This window comes from Artibeus jamaicensis, unplaced genomic scaffold (genome assembly GCF_021234435.1).
Source record: "Artibeus jamaicensis isolate MK-2021 breed Jamaican fruit bat unplaced genomic scaffold, CSHL_Jam_final scaffold_584, whole genome shotgun sequence".
Lineage (NCBI taxonomy): Eukaryota > Metazoa > Chordata > Mammalia > Chiroptera > Phyllostomidae > Artibeus > Artibeus jamaicensis.
The window spans coordinates 11,506,116-11,532,556 of NW_026522048.1; the positions used below are offsets into that span (position 1 = coordinate 11,506,116).

The 26,441-nt window shown below is 36.4% G+C and overlaps 1 protein-coding gene and 1 pseudogene across 3 annotated transcripts in view; one reads left to right on the forward strand and one right to left on the reverse strand.

Moving 5' to 3' along the window:
- SYT1 (synaptotagmin 1) overlaps nt 1–26,441 on the reverse strand; it is a 541,050-nt gene that overhangs the window by 258,010 nt on the left and 256,599 nt on the right. The gene's annotated exons all lie outside the window — the stretch shown is intronic.
- Nucleotides 21,211–21,330, forward strand: LOC119061511 (uncharacterized; annotated as a pseudogene).

Here is a 26,441-nt window from a genome sequence, read left to right on the forward strand (position 1 = left end):
TATCATTTCTTGCCTCTCAGTCACTACTGCCATTTATTCTCAGCATCTCTATTATTTTTCTATATACCAACATTCAATATCTTCAATTAATTTATATTCTAATTTACCCAGTGACTGGGGCCAGTGATTAAATCTATTTTTGCTTGAGTTATTATTATACCATATATCATAAATTCTAAGATGTACTCACTCCTACATTTTTCCATCTATGAAACTGCAATGCATTTTATGATAGATGGTGTTCGATTTGGAGCATTTTTATTTCTTTGTGCTTCTTAACATCAAAAGCTTTACAATAGATGGTACCCTGAATTTGTCGAAATGTGCTAATAATTTTCTGAATACTTTTCCAGCCTCTATGACTTGTCTCCTCAATGTGTCCTCCCTCCCCAGTGGTTTTATTTTGTTAGTAGCCAGAACAAGTGGTAGAAAACAAAATGCTGGATGGGATATGTTGGCATTATCCCTAAGCTAGCCTAGTGTCCACATTGTACTTTTTCCACCTTTATTTCAGGATCCACCAGCCTACACTCTAACTCAATGTTTACCTCTCCCTACCTGCTTGGGAAATCTTTGTTGTTACTCTTCTGTTTGCAGAATAACAATCCACATTTCCTCAGCATAACATAAAAGGCCCTTCCCCATCTGTTCCTAATGTAATTTCTATGCCTTTCTTCATTTCTCCCACACACTTTAAATACCATTTTCACAGACTTTATCACTGCTCTTTGAACAAACTGTCAGGCCTCAGTACATGCTGTATGTTTTGTCTTGAAAGACTTTGACTAAATTTAACTTACCCTACACAGTTTAGTTCTAACATCATCTCTCAGAAGAATATTCTGGATCTCCCTGAAAGACACTCTGTTTTTTGTGTTTTATAGCAAGGTGGCTAACATCAAGGACTCTGGACTCAGACTGCACGGGTTTGAGTCCCAGCAGCAGCACTTACTAACTCGATACATTAGTCACTTAACCTCTCTTTGCCCCATTTTCTCCAACAGTAAAGTGAGGACAATTATAGCAACTACCTGAAAGGTTGTTGAAAGATTTATATGAGCTAATACATTTAAATCCTTTAGGAGAGTTCCAGGTGCATAATAAAGGTGCAGTTTTGGAGTATAATGTCCTAAAATTGCTTGCCTCCCCAATTAAAGAGCAAGTCTGTCTCTGAGAGAGACAATACAAATCCCAACCTAGTTTCTGACATATATCCTCACTCTGTAAGTGTACTTACTGAATGGTGTATTAGATAAACATTGAATAGAAGTGCAAATCTAACACATATGGTCCAATGGGTGAGTTATTTTTGTTAGGTTCTCTATACACAGAAAGATAAACATGTTTAGGACTTCATTTTAAATAGAGGTGTTTTTTTTGTCACCTAGTACTTTGAACAGGAAGTCTTAAAATAGTGGTGGCACTGACGCTGTGTTTGAAGTAGCTTCTTCAGTTTTTTTCACCTCATGCCAGTCTGTCTTTTGAGTATTTAATTGCCCAGGGAACATAACTTGGTGTTGTAACTCCAATATGCCATATCAATGCAAAGGGTGAATGGCAGGCATGTATGTCTCCAGAAACTTGTGCTTTTAAAAGTCACAGCTAAAAGGTTCCCTTGCAATTAACTGTAAGTGGTTCACTTTGTTTTGTAGAACTAGCTTGCTTGGAAGTGGAAATGACAGGGTCCTAAGCACACTGGGGTGCAGATATGTCAAGGAAAAAAAGATTAAACCCCATGATCAGACTAGTCATCCTACCTGAATGCCTCTTTCCTTTGTCAGCTCTTTTCTCTCACACGACTCCCTTTTCTTCCTTTCCATTCATCTGTCTCTCCTGCCTGAGCCCATCCAGGAGGTGACACTTTGGAGACCCACTGACTGTCTTAGTGAGGGGCAAGGTGGCCTGGAAGTGTTCCCTTGTGCAGTTGGCAGGAGTGCTTGTCAAGAAGGATCCCTTTCTGACTGATCTCACTAACTGCATCTAATTAGGTGTACAAACACGTTTAGAAATCTGAACAGCCTGTATTTTTCATGCAGTTTGGGATAAGCATAGCCCCTAAAGACCAAATATGCAAAGTATTAAGCACACACACACAAATAATTACCCTTGCAAAAGCAAACTCTATCAAATGAGGACCTACTGATTTTCCCTAATAAAAATGAGGCTGCACGGCCTTATGTACTGATTGTGGGCTTTATAGTCAGATGGACCTACTTGAATTAGCCTGAAATGTATGCTATTTCATTTTGCAAGACCCTATTGAGTCTTTTTTTTATTTTAAGGAGGAGTAATAATTGTACCTATCTTGCCAAAGGCTGTTCTTAGTACGAGGCCAGATATGTAACACATTTGGTATCTAGTACTTGGTGTAAATGTACAATGACGAAATAAGACTCAAATGAATTTTAAAATGTTCCTCTAGGAATATTGGTTAGAGACTGAGTATATGACTCAGTAATCTTATCCATATATTTAACAATAATGATTAAGCAAGCAGATCATATACTGAAGTTACATGATTTTTATCAAATTCCCATAGTAAACGTTAGTAAAATTACTCATCAAATTCTACTTTGTAAAGAGAGAGTACTCAAAAGGGGCCTGAAAGCAACAAAAGAATTCATTTTTTTCCTTTCTGAAATGGATTCACCACTGAAAGTTTGACAGAAAAGTTTATTCCATATTAATACCCATTTTAAAAGTCAAACTGGGTATTCTAATTTTTCAAAAGAGTGCATTAGGGAATCATAACTCTGATAGGCTCTTTTCTCATAAAGTGCATTTAAAACATATTTTGCATTATTTAGAGCCAACACACTGTGAATCTAGGATACTACTGAATGATTCACAAAGTTTTAAACAAAATGTGTACAGTTGATTCAGTGCCTAAATAAAAATAATTTTATTCCACTGTAAAAGAATATAAGGTCAACAAAGAAATTCAAGCATTATTTGGTTTGTTGATGCCTCAGAGACAATGCTTACAGCTGAATACGAATTTCCATATTAAACAGTGATAATCCAGGGAGTCCTTCCTTTTAGATATCTGAATTTTTAATTAACAAGGCTGAACAACCTCACTTGTCATATTCAGAAATGGAGGATATACAGTTGCTCTTGACAGCTCATTCCAATATTTTATTATCTTTTTGATAAAACAATTTTTCCTATGGAAATTTGCGATCTTTATTTTCATCTCTCCTGCATTTCTTTAGTTCTCCACGGCAGTGGAGATAGTTCTTTTAGTATGTCCCTCAGCAATGAGTCATATACTTTTCAGCAGAGCCATCTCATTTTTCCATGAACTTAAAGTTTGCATACTTTGAATTTCTAAACTTGGCTCATGACTTTAGTCAAATGTTTACCTTCACTTTCTCTTGCTCATCAGGCCCCGAGTGTAAGCGCTGAGAGGAGTGGAAGGTAGTGCCACGGCCATATGGCTGTTTTATGTGGGAGCGGAGAGAACTTCCGGGCCTCTTTGTAAGTTTCCTGGCAGGTGGATGCAGTAATGAGCACCCCTAAGCGTGCAGTGTACCTTCGGTGGCACAGCAGCCGTAATTTTCTCCCTCTGCCTTGGTGTCAGTGTTTCGGGTTCTTTCCCCATTGCCACTGTGTGGTCACCGTGCTCCAACAGCATACATACTTCCTCAGTGTTTCACTCTCCAGAGTTTCTCCTGCCCTCCATCAAAGGGGCTATATCAGCACTCATTGGATAAAATGTTATGATCTTTCCCTCTTTCCCCCACCTGACAGTGCATAGAGCATGGACTCTGGAGTCTGACCTCTTGGCACCATAGCCTAGATCCAAAATATATTAGCTGCGTGACTTTGTATTTCCCTTTTCCACCCTGCAGGTTCCTCGATTGTATCCAAACTGAGAAAAATGTACCCATGCTATAGAGTTATTTTGAGGACTAAATAAATTCCTACTCATAAAATTCTCAGAATAATGTGGTAAGCACTCAATTATTTATTATTTAAGGTGATATTGAAGTAATCTAAAATAAAAGTTTTTGGAGGGGGTTATTTCTCAAATCATAGCTCTTTAGGGACCCCTAAACATGCCTCTGAATATTTTAACTCTGACTTACACCACTGAAATTTAACCATGAATCAGGTTAGCGTAACACAGCTCATCACTCTCAGTCAAGCTTCCTATAAGTGGTTCACAGAAGGTTACATAGCATATGGTGAGGGTGTTGCTGGACCTGAAGTTTATAATGTCGGGGGCTCAATGCTGAGATTTGCCATTTAAAATCTGCTTGGCTTCCTACATTCTTCACTTTCTCTAAACATCAGTTTTCCTGATGCTACATTGGAGACAATATCTTTAGCAACAGTGATTTATAGGTGGTACATCTTTTAGATTCCACATTCAGCTTGGTTTTGGAACTTTTAATATCTAGTTGAATACACAGGTAGACAGACTAGAATTAAATAAGCACCATCATACTCACTCATTTTAAATAAAGACCCCTGGATTTGCAAATTCCCCAAGAAATTATGGTAATAATGAGATATTTTTTCATGTCAGAGGGCTTATCATCTGTGAAGTTCAGCCAGTGAATTAAAAACATTTGAAAATAACACCATTTTGGTAAAAGAAGGATTACCAGTGCTACATATGTTGAATCGACCCTCTCTTGTGCCAGGATAATTTATATATAAAATGTGTCATCTTTATTTATGTTTGTTTTTGTGGCCATAATTAATGTGTCTCTATTGTTCATAAATTAAGTTTTTAATTCTATAATATAGATGTATTAGGATAGCCTATAAAGCACTAAAAATTATAGCTCAATTTTTCTTTTAGACAGTAAAACAGGAAAAAATTTTCCTGCATGTTCAATGCATTTTCTCCCACCCATAATTTCTGTAGAAAGTTAACCAAAGGCACAGGTTTATTACATCCGAGTCCAGGAGAGTTTAAGCTGGTTGGCATCCTGGTGATGGTAGGGATCATAGACGCTCTCTAGTTTAAATTTCCCATTTGTCCAGCTGAGAAAAACTGAGAAACCTGGAAAGTTAAGTACTATGGCTAATCCTCAGACCCAGGCTGGAACCCAGCCCCTCCTCTTCAACCTCCCCCAGTAAGGCTGCCTTTGCATTTGTTGCATGATGATCCATGTTTTGTGTTGAAACATGGATCAGGACTGGGGCAATAGGTGCTGTGGTTCAAGACCTTTCAGGTCTTGAATTTCCATGTATGTAAAGAAAGTAGTAAGTCTAGATGGAGCTAAGTGCTTCTTCAATCATTAAACTGGACTTTTCTTTTATAATGAACAATTCCGTGAAATTGATCCATTTCTCTTCCCTACATGGAAACTTTTTGTGGGTTTCCCTGTTTTGAATTATTGGAGCTTCCTCAGTATTTTCTAAAATCCTGGGTTTTCCCTTCAGATCTAAGTCAAGTATAAACTAGGAAAGCCACCGATACTCTTTTAAACTTCATATATATATATGAAGTTTTATATATATATATATATATATATATATATATATATATATAGTAATATTTTTTAGCCCCAGTTGGTGTGGCTAAGTGGGTTGAGTGCTGGCCTGTGAACCAAAGGGTCCTTGATCAGATTTATAGTCAGGCCACATACCAGTTCCCAGCAGGGGGTGCGTGAGAGGCCACCACACATTGATGTTTCTCTCCCTCCTCTTCTCTCTCCCTTCCCCAGGAGTATTTATAGGAAAGGCCAGGGATAGGGAAATGCATTTTATAATCACTAGAAAAAATAAAAACACAAACAAACATGTAACTCAATTTGGGACATTAATTTCATGGCAGAAATTAAATGAGGAAGCTGTTGTTCAGGCAAAATTGTCCCTTAGAAAATACAGTCCATAGTATTTAGGAGGCAGTGACGTCATAGCACAGGAGCTAAATGAGCTGTTCCTGAAATGACTCCTGTATTTATTAAAAACAAAATAATTACTGGAGGAAAAAATTCCCCAGGATGTGTTTACTGAGGAATATCTTTTTTCTTTTTCGGTGACTAAGGCATGAGATTTCGTGAGAGTAAGATATAAGTATCTCTATACCTGTGTCTGTATGCTTACTAGCTAGGGTGCTTAAAGCCACCAACAGGTTCCAGTTCATGAAAACCAAACAGGAGGTAACTATTCGGAGAAAATGATGGATTTAAAGGTTTGTACACCTGACTGCCAGGCTGTGTGTGCTCTGCTGATCTTGCAGAACAGGCCCTCTGGTAAATCTTTCTTAGGTGTAGGTGGAGGCTGGCTCAAGGGGCGGCTTCAGGAGTGACTGCTGGCGCGGCAGTGAGGGGGCTGGAGCAATGCCGCTCCAGAGCTGCGGCTGTTACTTTACTTGTCAGGTCTCCAGTCCCCTGATGTATGAATGAGGAGAGGAACATGCTGCGTGAAGTCAAAGGTTTCTCCTGGGTTTAAACTGGCCTTATTTCTTCTTGCATTAAAAAAGAAAAAAACAACCACCATCAGTAAATTAACTTCCATAGTCTAGGTCTAAGGGAAAGCTTTTTGCTCTAAGCAAAAATTACTATGATCATTCCACTTATCCACAGTCAGCTGCCCCTCCCATGCTGTTCTTCAAATATTTACTATGCTCATTTAGAAATTCTCAGTCTTCCAAACTGTGTCCTCATTCTCAGCAGACAATTCCTCTCTCATGTAACAGAGCTTTCTCTACAGAATTCCCCATAGAGTAGACGTAATAGATAGATATTTAGATAATATGAGATTCTATGAAAATAGATAATTCCTCACATAATAGTTTTCACATAATAGACAATTTCATCTACTTTCTCTGAGGCAAGTAAACAATAATTTCATTGACATTTTGCACTTTCCATCACTTCTTCCTGTAAAGACATAAAATGATTCTGATTTCATAAGGATTCTAACTTCCTTCCCTTCCCTTCCATATCTATCTGCATTGTGTCCCTGTCTGATGTTTTACTGCCACTGGATACCATTCCTATATCTTTCTTTTCTCTTCAAACTCTTCTCCTCTACTTTCCCTCCCTGCCCTTCACCATACACACTGTACAACTCCCCCACCCATGAGGCAGCAACAAAAACAAGATTACCCAGCTTCCTGATTCATTGTAAAACCCATGTAGTCTTGCATGTTTGCCTCTTCTCTGATTAAATTTCTTTATTATCACTATTTTTATTTGTTCTTAAAAATTTTTAATCGTTCAATTACAGTCTGCATATTTCCCCCCCCATTACTCTCCCCTTCCCTAGCCCCCCTTGATACAACCTTTCCCCCCTTGTCTTTTTCCACGGGTCCTTTGTACATGATCCTTGACTGGACCCTTCTTCCCTCTATTATCCCCCCTCCCCACTCTACTCTGGTCAATATTTCCTCTGGTCAAATTTCATTATGTATCTATTTTTTAAGATTTTATTTATTTTAGAGGGGAAGGGAAGGAGGGAGGGAGAGAAATATCAATGTATGGTTGCCTCTTGTGCGTCCCCTGCTGGAAACTGACCTGCAACCCCAGCGTGTGCCCTGACTGGGAAGTGAACCACGTTCCTCTGGTTTGCAGGCCTGTGCTCAGTCCACTGAGCTACACCAGCCAGGGCTCATTATGTATCTATTTTGACACCCGGAATCTGCTTCTTGATTCATTGAAGTCTGCTTCCACAGCCTTCCACTGCTCCCACACTGTAACATTCTTTCCCATAGGTCATCTAAGATCTCATATTCAGTATTTTCCAAAATTTATTTTCCTTGCCAAGTATTTTTGTTTTGGTTGAAATTTTTCAAAATTTATTGTATTTTCTTGGCTTTTTATAACATCTAAGCCTGCTAGTGTTTCTCTCCTTCCGGACTTTTTCCCTCTAATTTCTTCTGTGAGATCATTGCCTACTGTTCCAGCTCTCTTCTCACTTTCTCAGTCCATTTACTCTGTGCACTTCCTGGGCCATGTTTCGTATAAATGTCTCAATCTTCAACTTTACTGTGAGTCTGGATATTCCTCTGTCCTGAGTTTAAGATTACTTCTTCTCTTCTCTCTGCACCACACCCCACTGAAGCGATTTTTGTGCAAATGTAACATTATACCTCCTCACTGCCCCCAGGCTACCAGAAACCTGGGAGTCAGCTGAGATTCCCTTTCCTTACACTACACACATCCAGTCAGGATGATTTGTACTCTAAACATCTCTCAACTCATTAGTTCCTTTCTAGTCTTATCATCTTAGGGTTAGCTCATCATCTCTTCACTGCATTACTGTCCACACCTGGTCAACTTTCTATTAGTCTTTTTTTTTTGCTCTCCATTCCAAATTTCTATTGCCATTAGGGTTATATTTATAATTTTTTAATCTAAATATGTAATCCCCCTATGGAAAACCACCAATGGCTGACTGTCTTCAGAATCAAGTTTGAACTTATTAGCTTGGTATCTGATGCCCTTCAGTAAAGTGGCTCTGACCTAACCTTCTTGATTAGGTAAAACACATAAATCTAAAGTTAAAAATGCAAATGAAAAGAAATATTGCATTTCTTTTTTATTATGAAAGAAGATTTTATTTTAAGAAGACAAAGTTTTACTGCCAATGAACAATAGTGTTTTCTGTTTTTTATTATCTTTTTAAAAATTAAATTTGTTAGGGCCCCGATGGGTGTGGCTTGGTTGTTTCAACACTGTGCCACAAAGAGAAAGGTCACTGGTTTGATTCCTGGTCAGGCTGCATGCCTGGGCTGCAGGTTTAAAAAACAATTAAATGTATTGGAGTGACATTGGTAAATAAGATTGCAGGTTTCGAGTATATACTTCTAGGACACACGATCTGTACATTGCCCTGTGTGCCCACCACCCAAAGTCAAATAGTCTTCCATCGCCATATATTTGGCCCCTGTTCCTTTTTACCACCACTACACTCTGCTTCCCTCTGGTAATAAACATACTGTGGTTTGTGTCTATGAGTTTCCATTTCACATCTCACACATGAATGAAATCATAAGGTTCTTAGCTTTTTCTGACTGACTTATTTCACTTACTATGATACTCTTTTTTTTAAAAGTTGTTACTTTTTGAAAGAGGGGTAGGGAGGGAGGAAGAGGGGGTGAGAGAGAAACATGGATATGAGAGAGATACATCCATCAATTAACTCCTGCATGTGCCCAACCAGGAACTGGCCTGCAACCCAGACATGTGCCCTGACCGGGAATCGAACTGGCAACCTTTTGGTTTGCAGGCTGGCACTGAATCTAATGAGCCACACCAGCCTTGGCAATACTCCTAAGGTCTATGCATGTTATTGCAAATGGTAGTATTTCATCTTTTCTTATGGCTGAGTAGTATTACATTGTATATATGTACATCTTCTTTATCCAGTCATGTACTGAAGGACACTTTGGTTGTCCCCAGGTCTTGGCCACCATGAATAATGCTGCAGTGAACACAGGGCTGCATATATCTTTGCAAACAAATGTTTTCAAATTTTTCAGATAGATACCCAGAAGAGGATTGCTGCATCATATGGTAACACTATTATTTACTTTTTTTGTGGAATTTCCATACTGTTTTCTATAGTGACTGTACCTGCTTACATTCCCACCAGCAGTGAATGAGGGTTCCTTTTTCTCTAAAACCACTCCAGCACTTCTTACTGTCTTGTTCATAATGGCCATTATAACAGGTGTGAGGTAATAGCTCACTGTAATTTTGATTGCATTTCCCTAATAGCTAGTAGGCTAGTAAAGTCGATCACCTTTTCATATATCTGTTGGTCATTTGTATGTTCTCTTGGGAGAAGTTTCTATTCGGCTTGTCTGCCCATGTTTTAATTGGATTATTTGTTTGATGTTGAGTTCTATGAAATCTTTATATATTTTGGACATTAACCCCTTTTTGGAGCTGTTGCTTGCAAATATATTCCTCCAATTCATTGGTTACTTTTTTTTTTGGCAGTTTCTTTTGCTGTGAAGAGTTTTTTAGTTTGATATACTCCAATTCATTTATTTTTGCCTTTATTTCCTTTGCCTTTGGGGTCAGATTCATAAAATATTCTCCAAAACCAAGGTCCAAAAGTTTAGTCTGTGTTTTGTTCTAAGCAATTTGTTGTTTCTGTTCTTATATTTAGGCCTTTGATTAATTATGAATTAATTCTTGCACATGGGGACAAAGCATAGTCTAGTTTTGTTCTTTTGCATGTTGCTTTCCAATATCCCAGCACCATTTATTAAAGAGGCTTTCTTTTCTCTACTGTATGTTTTTTATTCCTTAGTCAAAAATTATTTGCCCATATACATCTGGTTATATTTCTGGACTACAAGTCTGTTCCATTGGTGTGTCTCTTTTTCTGTCAATACTATGCTGTTTTGATTACCGTTGCTCTGTAATGTAATTTGAAGTCAGGTAGTGTCACACCACTGGCTTTGTTCTTTTTTCACAGGATCGCTTTGGCTATTTGGGGTCTTTGGTGGTTCCTTAAGAATCTGATGATTTTTTGTTCTATTTCTTTAAAAATACTATTTTGGTTTTGAGGGAGATTGCATTAAACCTGAATGTTGTTTTGGGTAAAATGGACATTTTAACTATGTTGATTCTTCCAATCCATGAACAAAGAATGTCTTTCAATTTCATTGTATCTATTTCAGCCTCTTTTAATGGTGCTTTGTAGTTTTTAGGATGTAGGTCCTTCACATGCTTTGTTATATTTATTCCTAGGTATTTTATTCTTTTTGTTGTAATTGTAAAAGGAATTGTTTTTTTAATTTCTTTTTCTAAAATTTCTTTGTTAGTATATAGGAATGCAGGGAAAATTTGTACATTGATTTTCTATCCTGCAACTCTAATGTGTTTGTTTATTGTTTGTAATAGCCTTCTGGTGGAAGCGTTTTCTATATAAATAATCATGTCATCTGCAAAAAGTGACACTTTTACTTCTGTCTTCCCAGTTTTATTTCTTTCTCTAGCCTGATTGCTCTGGTCAGGACTTCCAGTACTCTGTTGAGCACAGACATCCTTGTCTTGTCCCTAACTGTGGAGGAAAAACTTTCAGTTTTCCACTATTGAGTATGATATTAGCTGAGGTTGTCATATATGGCCTTTATTATCTTTAGGGTACTTTCCTTCTATACCTATTTTATTATTTTAATTATAAATGGATGCTATAATTTGTCAAATGCTTTCTCTGCGTCTATGGACAAAATCATATAACTGTTACCCTTTACTTGGTTAATGTGGTGTATTACATTGATATACATATGCAGAACCATTCTTGTATCCCTGGAATAAACCCCACTTGATCTGATGTATTACTTTACAAATGTATTTGTTGTATTTAATTTGCTAATATTTTGTTTAGGAATTTTGCATCTGTATTCAGCAGAGATAATGGTTGATAGTTATCTTTTTTTGTGCTATCTTTGGCAGGTTTTGGTATCGGGGGTTATGTTGGCCTCATAAGATGTTAGAAAGTATTGCTTCTTCTAGAATTTTTGGGAAGGATTTGAGAAGGATAGGTGTCAAATTTTCTTTGAGGGTTGGTAGAATTCACTAATGAAGCCATCTGGTCCTGTACTTTTGGTTTTGGGGAGGTTTTTGATGGTTATTTTAATTTCCTAACTGTTGATAGGTCTATTTAGATTTCCCAATTTTTTATGATTTAGTCTAGGAAGGTTACATGTGTGTAGGAACTTACTGGTTTCTTCTACATTATTGAATTTGGTGGCTATAGTCTTTCGTATTATTCTAGTATAATTCCTTGCATATCTGCGATGTTTGTGGTTACTTCTCCTCTTTCATTTCTAATTTTGTTTATATGAGTCTTCTTTTTTCCGTAGTAAATCTAGCCACAGGTTTGTCAATTTAATTAATCTTTTCAAAGAACCAGCTCTTATTTGTATAGATTTTTTTGTATAGTCTTTTTGTTCTCCATTTCACTCAGTTCTGCTCTAATTTTTATTATGCGGAATAATAAAAATTCTTTTCTTCTGTGGAATTTAGGCTGCATTTGTCCTTTCTGTAGTTCTTTAAGATGTAATGTTAGATTGTTTACTTCAGATTTTTCTGGTTTCCTGAGATGGACCTGTAATGATGCAAACTTCTCTCTCATTACTGCTTTCATTGCATCCCAGATGTCTTGATGTGTCATACCGTCATTCTCATTTGTCTCTCTATATCTTTTGATCTCACCTTTTATTTCTTCTTTTACCCAGTCATTCTGTAGTAGTATGTTGTGTATTTTCTCCACATGTTTGTGGATTTTTTACTTCCTTTTTGCAGCTGATTTCAAATTTCAAAGCACTGTGGTCAGAGAAGATGCTTGGTGTAATTTCAGTCTTCTTGAATTTGCTAACTCTAGTTTGTGACCCAACATATGGTCTATTCTTGAGAATGTTCTATGAGCACTGGAGAAAAATGTACAATCTGACGTTCTGGGATGAAAGACTCTGTAACTGTTGGTTATGTCTATTTGATCTAATGTGTTGTTTAAGGTCAATATTTCTTTACTGATTTTCTGTTTGGATGATCTCTCTAAAACTGTCAGTAGAGTATTTAGGTCCCTTGTTATGGTTGTGGTTTTGTCAGTTTCTCTCTTTAGTTCTGTTAGTAGTTGTGTTATATATTTTATTGCTCCCTGATTCAATGCATATATACTGAGAAATGTATGATTTCTTCAAATAGTGTTCCCTTCATCATTACAAAACATCCCTCTTTGTCTTTTGTCACCTTTGTCATCTTGGAATCTATTTTGTCAGATATAAGTATGGCTATACCTGCTTTTCTGTGGATGCCATTTGCTTGGAGAATTTTTTTCCACCTTTTCTTGTTGAGTCTAACTTTGTCTTTGCAGCTTTGATGTGTCTCCTGAAGGCAGCACAAGGTTGGGTTTTTCTTTTTGATATAATATGCTATTCCGTGCTTTGTTATTGGTGAATTCAGTCCATTTACATTTGGGGTAATTATTGATATATGGAGATTGCCTATAGCCATTTTATCTTTTGTTTTTTGGGAACTCTGTGCCCCCCATTGGTTTTTTCTTTGTGTTTCTGCCTTTTGTTTTTGTTTGGTGGTATTCCATACATTTTTCCTGTTTCCTTTTTTCTATATTATGTGTTTCTGTTCGGAGTTTGTGTTGTGTGTGTGTGTATGAGGTGGGGGGAGGGGTTACCATTAGGGTTATGAAAAAGAAACTTTCATATATACAGTAGTCCCTTTCCTTTTGGAAGCATCTAATCTCCATCCCCTTTGCAAATTCGGAACTTCATCCCTTCCCCTTTCATGTTTTTGTTGTCATGAATTATCCCTATTTATGCTGTGAGTTAGTTGGTGATCTTACTCAGTTTTATGACCTTCTGTTCCTTGTTTCAGGTAAAATAACTCCCTTTGAATATTTCCTGCATTGGAGGTTTTCTGGTGATAAATTCCCTCAGCTTTCATATGTCTGGAAAAGTATTTATTTCTTCTTTGTATCTAAAGGATCCTTACAGGATATATTATTCTGAGCTAGTAATTTTTTCTTTCAGTAGTTTGAATATTTGATTCCACTGTTTTCCAGCTTGTAGCGTTTCTGCTGAGAAGTCTGGTGATAACCTGATGGGCTTTCCTTTGTAGGTTATTATTTTTTCCCTGGTTGCATTGAGAATTTTTTTTCATTAATCTTTGATAGTTTTAACACAATGTGCCTTGGAGAAGGCCTTTTTGGATTGAGGTAATTAGGTGTTCTGTTTCCTTCTTGGATTTGAGGATCTGGCTCTTCCATAGATTTGGGAAGTTCTCATCAACTATTTGTTTGTATATGTTCTCTAACTGTAGCTTCTCTTCCTCTGGTATGTCTATTATTCTATATTGCTATTTTTGATGGAGTCAGATAATTGTCATTTGAGTTCTTTCATTATTTTTTTTATGCTCAAGTCTCTCTCTCTTCTTCCTTCTGAGTTCTTCATCTCCAGAATTCCCACTTAGTTCTTTTTAAAAGTCTCTGTCTCTTTGGTAAAGCACTCATTTTGTTTGTTGATTTGGTTTCTGGGTTCTTTAAAGTGCCTACCTGTCAGATTAGAACAAAATCTTATCGAAATCCAGTAAGTGCCATTGACTTCTGGCTATTTCTCTTTTCTTCCCTTGAGAGAAGATCCCTCTAGGCAAAGAATGAGTTACTTGCTAACATGGAGGAAAGTGTGAAGACGAAAACTAAACATCTCAGCAAATATCCTGTATCAATGTTGTTTCACAACTTCTATGTGTGTTCTAGCCACTCTAGATTACTTGCTGTTGATCTTACCAGTTCCCTGCTCTTCCTCATGACTGTACCTTTGCATGTGCTTTATCTTGTCTTTCATGTCCTTCCTCACCACATTCCTTGGACTTTCCTTTATGATTTACCTGAGCTCTCACTTAAAAATAGCTGGGCCTTGGTTGTATAACAGAACATCCCATTCATACTGTTCATTCATTCACTCTCATTTATTAATTTATTCAACAAAAATGCATAAAGCAAGCATATCAGAAATGGTTCTGGTACTGAAGATACTGTGGTGAACAAGGGAGAAGTTACTATGGTAAACGAAGGTCCTTATAAAGTTCATGGTCTATCAGGAAGACAGATTTGAGAAGGTATATGCCATACAGGATATGGAGTATTTTAACAGAGGTTGTTCAGTGTGTTAAGGCAGTATATACAAGGTCTTTCTCAAAAAGGTCATTGTTAATATAATTAGAATGGTTTGCGTGACATCCATGTAACCTGACAGCCAAGGAGAGTGGACTGGATTGCACATAGATGAACAATGATGACCTCACTGTACTAGTCAGTAGAGGTTATAGATGCCATTGAATTAGCATGTGTACCATGTGGCCATCACATTTAAAATGACTGAGCAAGTAGAGCAATGAAACTGCATCAAATTTTGCATTAAGCTTGAACAATAGTAGAAACTATTTGGGTGATTCAAAAGGCCACAACTATGGGCAACTGGTGATTGATTGGAAGTTTCATCACCACAATGTGCCCACTCATGCATCATGTCATGTGTAGAATTTACTGTGAAATATCAAGACTCCCAGGTGACTCAGCCCCACTACAGCCCAGATTTAGTACCCTGAGACTTCTGGCTTTTCCCAAAACTAAAATCATCTTTGAAAGGGAAGAGATTTCAGACTGTGGATGAAATTTAGGAAACTACAATGGGGCAGCTGATGGCAACTGGGAGAACTGTGTGAAGTCCCAAAGTGCCTCCTCTGAAGGGGACTGAGGCATCATTGCCCTATGTACAATGTTTCTTGTGTCTTTTATCTTATTCAGTAAATGTTCCTATTTTTCATATTACATGGCTGGATACCTTCTGGACAGACCTTGTAATATAAGGGGATATAACTTAAGTTAGCAGTTTCTGAGGCAGGGATGTTTAAGTACCTCCCTTACATCATTCATCATACTATTTGTTAATTTGCTATTTGTCCATCTTTTTCACTAGAAAAGATGTGCATTCTCCAAGGGCCAGGACAAGGATTTTCATATCTTACAAATTTAAAAGAACATGTATGTTGGTGTGATTCAAGAGAAAGTCTAGTTAGAAAATTATTTTATGCTACTTAACTTTAATAAAGATATTTCAGAAAAAATATTATAAAAGCCTTAAAAGTGTCATTAAAATGGGCTATTTTACTCACAGAAATTACATATGACTAACAAATCTTAGAAACTACTTCACTCATAGTTGAATTAAAAACCTTTGACAGAAAAAAATTATTTTAGTCATTGCATTTGAATATTGCAGCTCTACCTTTTAAGTAATACACTCAACAGCAATAAAACCAATATTCACTTGCAAAGATATAAAACTAACAGACACATTTTTTCTTTCATAATGACATCTTTTGAGGTTAGAAGGGGTATACAACTCAAAAGTTCAAATGGAAAATGTTAATGGAAGCAGAATGCAAAGTCAAATAAAACAAGAAAATAAACAAAGATGTTGCTTCAGGCATTGCAAATCTGATTTAAGCTGCCTTTTTGGAAGATTGGAGCTGCTATTTACTAAAATGGGAAGAGTAATGTCCTTATACCTATTTACCAATAATTCTCCTTTTTAACATCAGGGTGTAACATTCTCTCAAAGATAATTATCTAAAATGATTTCATATGTAAAAACTAATTTAAATGATTACGGGGTAGCAAATCTAAAAACCTGGATTTAACAAAATAGGTTAAAAAAACCTTATGAAACGAGTAATTACCAGTATTTAATAAGGGAAGCTGATGAGTACAATATTAATGTCTTACAATCAAATTACAGACATATTAATAGTGATTGAACAAGTCTGTGGCCATTATTGTTTTAAAGCTGTGGGAATTGATATAAGTTTCTACAAATACAGATCTAGCATTGCATGTCTGTGGAAACTACAGTGACTCACAACAGCCAAAGATGTTTCGGCAGAATGATGCCCACTTATGTCCCAAGGTGTGCATTGTTGTTCATAGAATGACTCTTAGACTCCAAGGTATTCTCAAGAGAATGACTCCATGATATTCTCAATGATACAACGCTGGGAACATTAAAATACTCTTTATTTTCATGAAATTTTGTCATCACTCTCTATTAGTTAACATGAAATGTACTTATTAACTGATCTTTAGTTGGATGGGTCAAGGATGATTCAGGAAGGACTTTCTCCTGAAATTAAAAGTGTCAATAGGAAAATCAGATAGCAATTTAACACTAGAATTAATGTTGCACGGTTTTGTGAGAAAAAAAAAGATCATCGCTGAAAAACATTTCTGTTGTCAGTCTGGAATTGATTATTTCTCTCTCAGGGTCTCCAGGCTTTCAGAAAGGAGAGTGGAAGGAGTTTACTGCCCACTCATAATGATGTTTCAAAAAACCAAAAAAAAAACAAAACCAACGTTCTTCAGAATGGATCAAAGGCTGTAATTTCCATGCCATTTCTGTCCAATTTTCTTTTCTCCTAATGTTTTCATTTTTTGAAATGGCTATGATTGCAGTCCAATTTTGCCCACACAGCACTGCATGCTAAATGAACCATTTGTCACAAAATTTTTGTCTTTTTGATGCTTGAGATTTTATTTGCTTAGAAATCTGCTTTTTCATTAATGTTTACCACTCAAGCTGCATTACAATTACCTTCAGTAATTACTACCTGTAGTGGCTTGTATTATTCTGTTCTCCAGATGTGGCATCAGAAGTTCCTATTTCAAGCCAATTACATATTAGTGCTGGAATTCATTGCAGCCTCGCCAAATAAAGATTCCCTTAGGCATCCTTAAAAGATCTGTACTCTCATCCTGACTCACGACTACCAAAACTTCAAAACTACCAGGATTAACATTTTATATCAACTCATAGATTTTCATGAACTCATTAGGTACAACTGTCCCTTTGTTTCAGTTGGCATCGTTGAAATGGCTGAGATGGGGCTATTCAAGTTAAATGCTGTAGTGACCAGAACACGGCATTGAAATGTACATTGTAAGAAACATAGTTATTAGTTGACACACCTTTAAATTGAGGGTATTTTAATGTTGTTTAACTTCACAAAGCCCGTTTAAAATTCCCCAAAACTACATGATAGTCATTGCAGCGAACATTATAATAAACCTTTCCTACTTTCAGTACTTAAAATGATATAAGAAAAATTAGTTTATTAGAATAAAGTGGGTATCGAATTTAAAATATATACACATCAGCTTCTTTGTCTCTTTTCATGAAAATCTGCATTTAGAAGAAACACTAAAAGTATATTTGCTGAAGGCCTTCTTCTTTTTATGTACTTTGGTAATAAAGAAGATAGGTAATTGTTAAGAATAAGTATGATATTAGCTAAGAAGTACGAGAGGTCACCAAATAGTAGGCAATTTAAAAAGTATCTTTGGTGATGATTGTAAAGATTCATTTTATGAATAAAATTTGCATTCTGAAGATTGATGTGTTTTTAAAGTAGATATATGCTATTTAGTCTCTCTCCTTTAATTTGTAAACATATATCACAACTTCTTTTTTTTTTTGGAAAACTCTGGTCATCTCTAAAACTGTCAGAAAATTTTCTCCGCTGAATTTCAAGTCTCTGTTCATTCTTCTGCATCACTCCACAGCATCACATTTTAAAGTTTATTGCTTTCCATAGTTGCTGGAGTAGAGACACTGTTTACTGTTATTAGTGTCTGCTATTGGGTTCTGGGGTGAGCCTCTGGAGGTTACCAGCATTTCATGCTACTCAAAGCCTCGTCTTTTCTGTACTGTGGTATAGAGGTGTCCCAGGCTGAGACTCAGAACTTGGTTTAAATTCCAGCTCTTTTGTATCATCCATATGGTCCTCAGCAAATTATCAAACCTCAGTTTTATCTTCTGTAAAGTGATGAGGGTTGCATGAGACAGTGTAGGGAAGAGGCCTGGTGTATAGTTAACAATCTCAATACAGTATGTTAGTTCTGTTCCTTCTAATGAGCTTTCCTACCCAAAGGTTAGTTTACGTCCTCTGGTGACTTGCTTGCTCCCTTACAGCGTGTATATGGGCATGTGTATAAAGTGTTGTGGATGTGGGTGTGCAAATGTGCATCATGTCTGTCAGCATATGTTTAGGGCCAGGAAGGTGGTTAATGTATTGGGCTATACATTCTCTCACGATAGAGGCTTGAAGCAGTTCTTGTTTTGTTGTGGTGGTGATTTGATTTTTAACTTGTTTTTGTAATTTTCCTTCTTTGTCTGTATAAAGAGAGGCAATGTAGATAGTGTAATTGTTTAAAGCTTGGGACCTGGGGTCAGGGTCCAGATACAGGGTGGGGTGAAAGTGGGTTAACAGCTGTTCATATGGAAAATAACACAATAATTAATCAATAGTAATACAAGAGTAAACTCTGTTTTGCATACTCACAACAGTAAACCTACTTTTGCCCTACCCTATATTTGCATTTATATCATTGGCTGTATGATGCTGGGAAAGTTACTCAAACCTTTTGTGCTTCTTTACTCATCTGCAAAATAGATCTGCTGATGATGCTGGCAGTCTCCTTGGGTTCTGTGATGAGGAGTAAATTTTAACACATAACAATATTAAGACAGCATCTTGAACGCTGAGCACATACACCTGTTAGCTCTTAGTAATTTTTGAATGATTTATATTCACTATGGCTAAATGGTTCGTGCTATAAACAAAATTATTTTGTTTGAAAGTAGTGATAAGATAAATAAACATTAATTTAGGTATTTTTATGAGTTACATGAGACTGTAATCTTTAAAATTTATAATAAAATTATAAAGTATTCTAAATAATATTTTTAAAATGTTAACATTCTAAATATACTTAGAAAACAGATTTTTAATGAGGATGGGTCAAAGCTTGATAGATTTTGAAAATTGGGTAATGTATTATTTGGCATGCATAGGCATACATAGTACACACTCTAGAATACTAAGTGAATTTGTCACCATTTAAAACAGAGGTAGGAAAAAAATGGACAGATAAGTTCTTGAGATATTTTAATGAGGAGATTGTTCCAGAAAGTCTGATATCAATGATTAGTAAATTGATGAAGTAACTGTTGAAAAAAGAACTTTCAAAAATCCATGGTGCAGAAGCCACAAGCAACCTGAGCATTGGAAAAAAGGCATGAAGAACAGCACAGCTGCTTTAAGTGCTGAATTTGTTGCAGTTTAGGCACTGTTTTTAAGCCAAGTAGGGACATGTGACAAGTCGCATGGTAAACATTCTATGTGTTTACTGGATAGTGACTAGAAGTAGAATTTAATTAAGAAATCTCCTATGAAACTTAAAACATAAGGGATTAAATCAGTCAGTTTTCTGTCCTCTGTACATCAACAACTGCAATGATGTGTAACAAAAACTACTGATACTTAGGTTCACTGACCTGTTGTTTAATTGTTATTATAGAAATGGTTTGGCTCTTATTTCCTCAATGCCAAGCTGCTGAGAGTTCCCCTCTTGGGGCACCATGTCAGTCACTGCAGCAGCTTCTATTTCCCTGGTTGGCATTTCTTCTTTAGGAGAGTGGAGTACGATGGTGAGAAATGGCTCGGCAGGAAATGCAGTAGATTCTGTCCCACAGTATCTTTGTTGAGGGCATGATGGGAAATATCACTAAGCTATTTTTTATACATAGATGAACTGAAGGTAAATTCATATTTACATTCCTAGATAATTCATAACCATCCAAGGAACACTACAAAAGAAAGATGTATCTAGATGGATCAATCGCTTAAGGTAATGGATATTTTGTTAGAATGAAATTATATTCACACCTTCATTCATCTCTTCACTAGGTTCAACATGCTTGTTATATAAGTAGTGAATGCCAGACATTATACATTGCCAGACTCATACATTGAACAATGAAACGACTGCATAATTACCTTTGTAATAGTTTATAGGAAGAAAAACTACAAGCTTTTATTAAAGTATTAAAAGGGGTAAAATCTATGCAAAATAATTAATAGAAGTCATCATTCAGTAGGTTTATATAAGGTTTAAAACATTTATCTGAAAGTTTCCATGGGGAGAAATATTGAAGTACCAGGGGCACTCACAGGACTGGTTGTGACATGAGGTTTCAGGAAGGCAAGGTAGTTTAAAATTTAACTGATCCCTTATTTGTAAATTCTTCTATAAAAGAGAAATGACTTTATTATGTATAGCCTTCAGTTGACCTCTGAGATACTTAATTGTAACTCTGAAAGAGAGAAATAGAGTTCCTTTATGTAGGTGGGGAAAAAAAGAAGGTAAGGAAGAGAGTGAGAAAAAGGAAGGGTTACTGAAATGGAGAAATAAGCACCGACAAAAGGATAATCTTCTGGCATGGCTTATAAAAATGTTTCTTTCAGATGCGATTAAAATAATTTCTGGTGATCCCATGGAAACTTAGGTTGTTCTATTGCTTTTAATTTCTGTGGCTAGCTTTTGTGTATCAACCTAAAAGTGGACTTTCATTAAATATCACTTGTTCATTGTCTCAGATACATTTTCAAAAAGATTGTTTATTTATTCTTAGAGGGGAACGGAGGGAGAAAGAGAGGGCAAGGAACATCAATGTGTGAGGGAAGAGTTGATTGGTTGCCTTCTGCACCCCCAACTGGGGACCAGGCTCACAACCCAGGCATGTGCCTTGACTGGTAATCAAACCTGTGACCTTTTGCTTTGTGGGATGATGCCCAACCAACTAAGCCACGTGGGTTAGGGCATCTCAGATAATTTTTTGATTTAAGAAGTTTCTCTAAAATAGTCTTTCCTATCACTTCTTGGCCTTTTGGCTAAGATCAAGTGTAGTATCTGTTCTTATCAGTTTAAAATAGTCTTTCTTCATCATATTTTCTAAGTTAGTAAAATTTACTCTTTTACCTTTGAGTCCCAAGAAAGTTATTGCTTCTATTTCAACTTGCTATGTTGCTGTATGAGAAGAGAACTTAATATAACATTTATTGAGCAACTAGTATGTGCAAAACACTCAGCTCTGTGATTTTGTGCACAAAATAGACTTACATGATGTGGTTTCTACTCCAAAGGAGCTTTGACACAGGGTGTAATGTGTGTGTACACTTGTGTTCAAGAGTCATTTTGTACATATCTATGAGAATCTAAAAATGTATCAGTGCAATTAAGAATTACAGAAAATAGGTAAAGAGGTACCGATACAATGAAAGGGATAAGGTTAAATTAAATTGTTTTTAAGACAATCTAATAAAAAGTATGATTTGCAAAACCTTATGTTAATGAACAGAATTGCAAACATTACAAAAGTACAAATGAGCACTGGTACTTTAATCAAAGAGAAAAATAAGTGAGAGAAAATCTTTGGGAAATCATAAAGATAAAAAATGACTAGGTTGGTAGTTCAATATAGAAGTCTCAGAGGCAGAATTACAAAGCTTGGGTTTTAACTAAAAATAAAATTGTATGAATGAAAATATAAAATTTAGCGTATCAATAAAGTCCTTTGAGAGTAATATTATTGATTATGAGAATTCTTAAAGGGAAATAGGAGCAGCTTCATCACTTGGGACATTAGAAATGAAGACTAGACAAGAGCCCAGAGAATGGGCAAGCAGAATTGATAAATTGTTAGGCTTTTTAAATTTCTGGTTTCTATGACTTCATGACTGTACTACACTGAACTGCCTCAATTATAACTAACAAACATTACCACTGCCTCTAACAGCAGTATTTTTTACCAATATCTTTGCTGTCTCATTGGCGTTTCTTTTTATTAAGATTGGAAAACACCAACCTGGAGCTTGAAATAATTTTAGATTTCAAAGTAAAAGATCTATGAATGATAGTTACAAGAAACAGTGAATTGTAAAATAAACCCAAGTAAAACTGATCACAGTAGGGATATTAGTGCAATTTCCTTCTTTACTAGCTCTGCAGATAATGTAAGAGTAGAATCTCTTATCCATTCAAGAGTTACTCTACTCCAAATACCATGATATGTACCTCTATATGCATTATTTAGTTTAATCCTCATTCATACTCCAATACTCTAAAGTAAGATTGTGCTTTTCACTTTCTATATATGGAATCAGACTGAAAGAATTGCTGATACCAATATTCCTACGTTTTCTATGATGACTGTAGGGAGAACAAATTGTCTGGGACAAGGTCAGACTCTGACGTACTTGATTACTGAGGATACCAAGCCCTGAATGTGATGGGGAGGACTGACATGATACAAAATTTAGACAGGGCCTTCAGGCTAGAATTAAATGAGATAGAAAGGTTCTTGATTTTTGGTGGTGCAGGTAGGTGCAAGGCTATTTGCACCCTGGGAATATAAAACAGAATTGTTAGTTTAAAATGAAAGCTCACTGTAAGCTTATCCCATGGCTTTTGTTCTTGGGAGACAAGATTCTCAAAACAAAACAAGCCAGGGTGTGTAGAAGGTGAATTCAGACTTCAAGATTTGGGTTTTAGAGAGGTCTGCAATCTGAGCTAGCATATATTCTTTGAACAGTATTCTGTGGCCTTGTAATCAGTTCTTGTGTTATGTATTTTTACTAACTGTTCTTTTAAGGGGAACAGTAGAGGACAATTTCCCAAAGTATTTAGCTTGAGTTGAACCGTGTACCATTTAATCAGTTTGTGATTTTTAGTAAAAAATCATAAGAGGCATGATGTTTTAAGGAATTTCATTCAGGGTGGCTGCTTCTTGTGATTTTGTGTTTGCAAATAACACTCAGGATAAAATGATGAGGTTGTGGGTGAAGCTGACTTGAATGTGCACCAGCACCAATATTCCCTGATTTTCTCACCTGGTTGTGGCAGCCCGCAAACCTGCACACACACCACTGCCATGACTCAGTGTTAAAAAACAATGACGGTTTACCTCTGAATATTTTCTTCTTATATGCTGAAGAAATACAAAACTTCAGCGTAACAGAATGAGTGAGGTTTTAAACTGATAAAAGCTAGCAAAGGGCAAATTTACACATTTGCCTAAGAAGGCTTAATAAGTTGTACTATACATATAAGTGCTGCAAAAGACAACGGTGTAAATTTTTAAAGATATTTTAAATGCAATTACCATCTTTGCAGGTTATGTGCTATGTGTGTGGAAGTCATACTTACTAGTACCATTGTTCCTATGGTAACAGTTCTCCTAGCAACATGAAAAGATCTTAACAGGCTCTGCTCTTAAGAATCCACTTTTGGAGTATCATCAGAGAAAACTGTATATTACTCTCTATGCCTAATCATCCATCTTTTTTTTTAACATAGGATTTTTTTTTAAAACCACAGACCTCCATGGTTTCATGAAAACAATCCGGGGTTTGAAGTTTCATTATTTCTGCTTCTCACTTGTCCAAGGACAACTTGAGTTTGACCTGTCTTTAAATGGCCTTGAGGCATGAGAATATATCATACTATATCTATTTTAGTTTTCTGTAAGCAAATATGATATTCCTCCAGCTCTCAGTGGCTAACACCAATTAGATAAAGAAGCTATTCTCTGCTTCCGAATTCTGGAGCAGGGACTCAGACACAGGTGTACACAATAATAAGGCTAGAACTCTGAAAAGAATTCTGGTTGTCAAGTTACTAAAAGCAGGGACAGTCATCTTGCTCTGCTGTGCAAAAGACAAATGAAAGTTCAGAGAAAATTGTGATACCCTTATGGTGTCTTATTTCTCCTCATTTTACTAATGTTCACATGTGATTGATTAAATTTTTCTCGACCTCCAAGCATTTTGCTAAAAGAAAATATTCTATTCATCTTAGTAAGTGATGGTTTCCTGGCACATGAGATAAGAAAAAGCCTTATTGCTAAGTCTATCATGGTTGGTCTACATGAAGGGTGATTTTTTTTGGTCCACATTTTCAGTTTACTTATCCCAGCCAGCAATGTATTTATTTTCATCTTTAGTCACTTCCAGTAAATGCATATATTTAAGCCCCCTCATAAAAAGATGAGTAATGTAAATTTTCAAGTTAATAGTAGAGAAGAGTCTTAAATTCTCAATTATTTTTCATAGTAACTTCAAACTATTTAGGTTTAAAGGTGAGATGCTTACCTGGCACTCCAGGGGCTACTTTGGAATTCTGTACGGGGGTTCTGTATCGTGAGTTGAATCCCCTGGTGCATCGACGACCTGCACTGTGTATGTGTTCCTCACTGAGCAATGATCTTGACTTTTCCTGAGGCCCTTTCTTGACACACCAGACTGGGCAGATGCACACAGGATTACTGCATGGTGCCTGAAACCTTGCTTCCCCTCTGGCTCTCTGCGATTCTGCTCAGGCCTTACACAAGACAGCTATGCAGGGGCATTGAAAGGTGTTCCCTGAGAAACCATGTGATAATTCTGCATCTTGAATTGCTGCTAGCTAAGCTGGGTCCTGATGTACTTCAGGACTCCCCTGAAGAAACCCAAGTCAATGACATATGTGGTTTAACCCAATGAATTAGGCATCTTTATGCGATGTGTTCTTATGTCTCCATGATACTCCTTAGAAAGTGTGGGATCAATAAACTACAGAAGATCAGGAAAGCAGTAGAAGCAAGGAATATCACATCCTGGGCTCATCCTAATTATACCAAGTAAACTATTTTTGCATAACAGTTTATTTATATGTATTTTAAGATACTGTTATTTTATAGCAGTTTTAGGTTCACATGTATTTTTTAAATAGATAATGTCTAGCCTTCCACATTCAAATAATCATTATTAATCTGAATATTTTCAATTTTTACCCCAATTACACAGTGATCTTTTTTTCACTAACAAAATAGAACAGTGGTTTTACTTGTCTGGTGCTATAAAATCCAAATAATTTAACTAGCATATATGCAAGTTTTTCACGTGTTAACCTATATAACCACAACAGTATTAATGGAAGCAAACAAATTGCTTATTTTAGTTAAACCATCTATTCTAGCATGACTTTTTAATATCATATATAATGTTCCATGTTTCTAAATAATAAACTTACAATACAGCAAAGACACAAATGTACAATATCTGTATATTTTCAAAGATAAAATATCCAGAGAATATCACAGGCTATTAAAATATAAAATTCCTTAGGTCTAAATTGGGAATAAAAAGAAACATTAAGAATAGATTAGTGTATGAATGTACAGATTACATCTGATCAGATAAAGCTGATGGGAGGGAAGATGAGGATGAATGAACATCCTAAACTGCTGAAGGAATATAGAACTCTGACATCTGAAAGGAGACAGATGGTATGCATGCTTGGTTCCACAGATAAAAATAGCCTTTGTTTTAACAGAATTCAAGATAGAAGACAAGGGAGAAAAGCTGGCCTATGTTTTCAAGACGACCACCGGGGAAGTTTACCCCCTTGACTGTGTGTGGCCCTGACTGCCAGTCCACTCTGACGTGGGCAGGCTGAGCTCGGGTTGGGACAGTGGGCAGAGTACACTGAGACCAAGCAACCATGTGGTGTTTTTGAGGGGGGTGAAGGGCAGTTGTCACAATGTTTACCTGTGTGCATCATCCCCTAAGACAGCTGGAACTTCCAATCTTAAAGGAGTCAATGCAGCCAGGATGCAAATCAGTGATGTGCAAGCTTAATGTGCATGAGTCAACTGGAGCTTGTAAACACCACTATTCCTGGGCTCCATCCCATACATAAGGTTATAATTTAGTAGTAAATGTAGGGAGATGCCCAGAAACTGTGCATTTGATAAGCATCCCAGATGACTGTGATGCATGGTAATGAGGTACATTGTCTTATAAGTCAGGTGGGCCTGGGTTCAAACCCATTCCTTTGCTCTGAGAAATCAACAGGCACTTAGCTTTACATGTAGTAAGGACTGAATGTAATTCATAGAAGTTGATTTGTTGTTATCTCCAGACCAAACTCTGTATTGAAACTACCTAGTAACAGTTTACTAACTCTAGATCAAGGGGTGTTCTGCTAGAAGAAAATGGTTTTTGGAGACACCAGAATTCTAGAGGCAGATGTATTATAAAGGGAAACATGACTTGGCTTTCTGT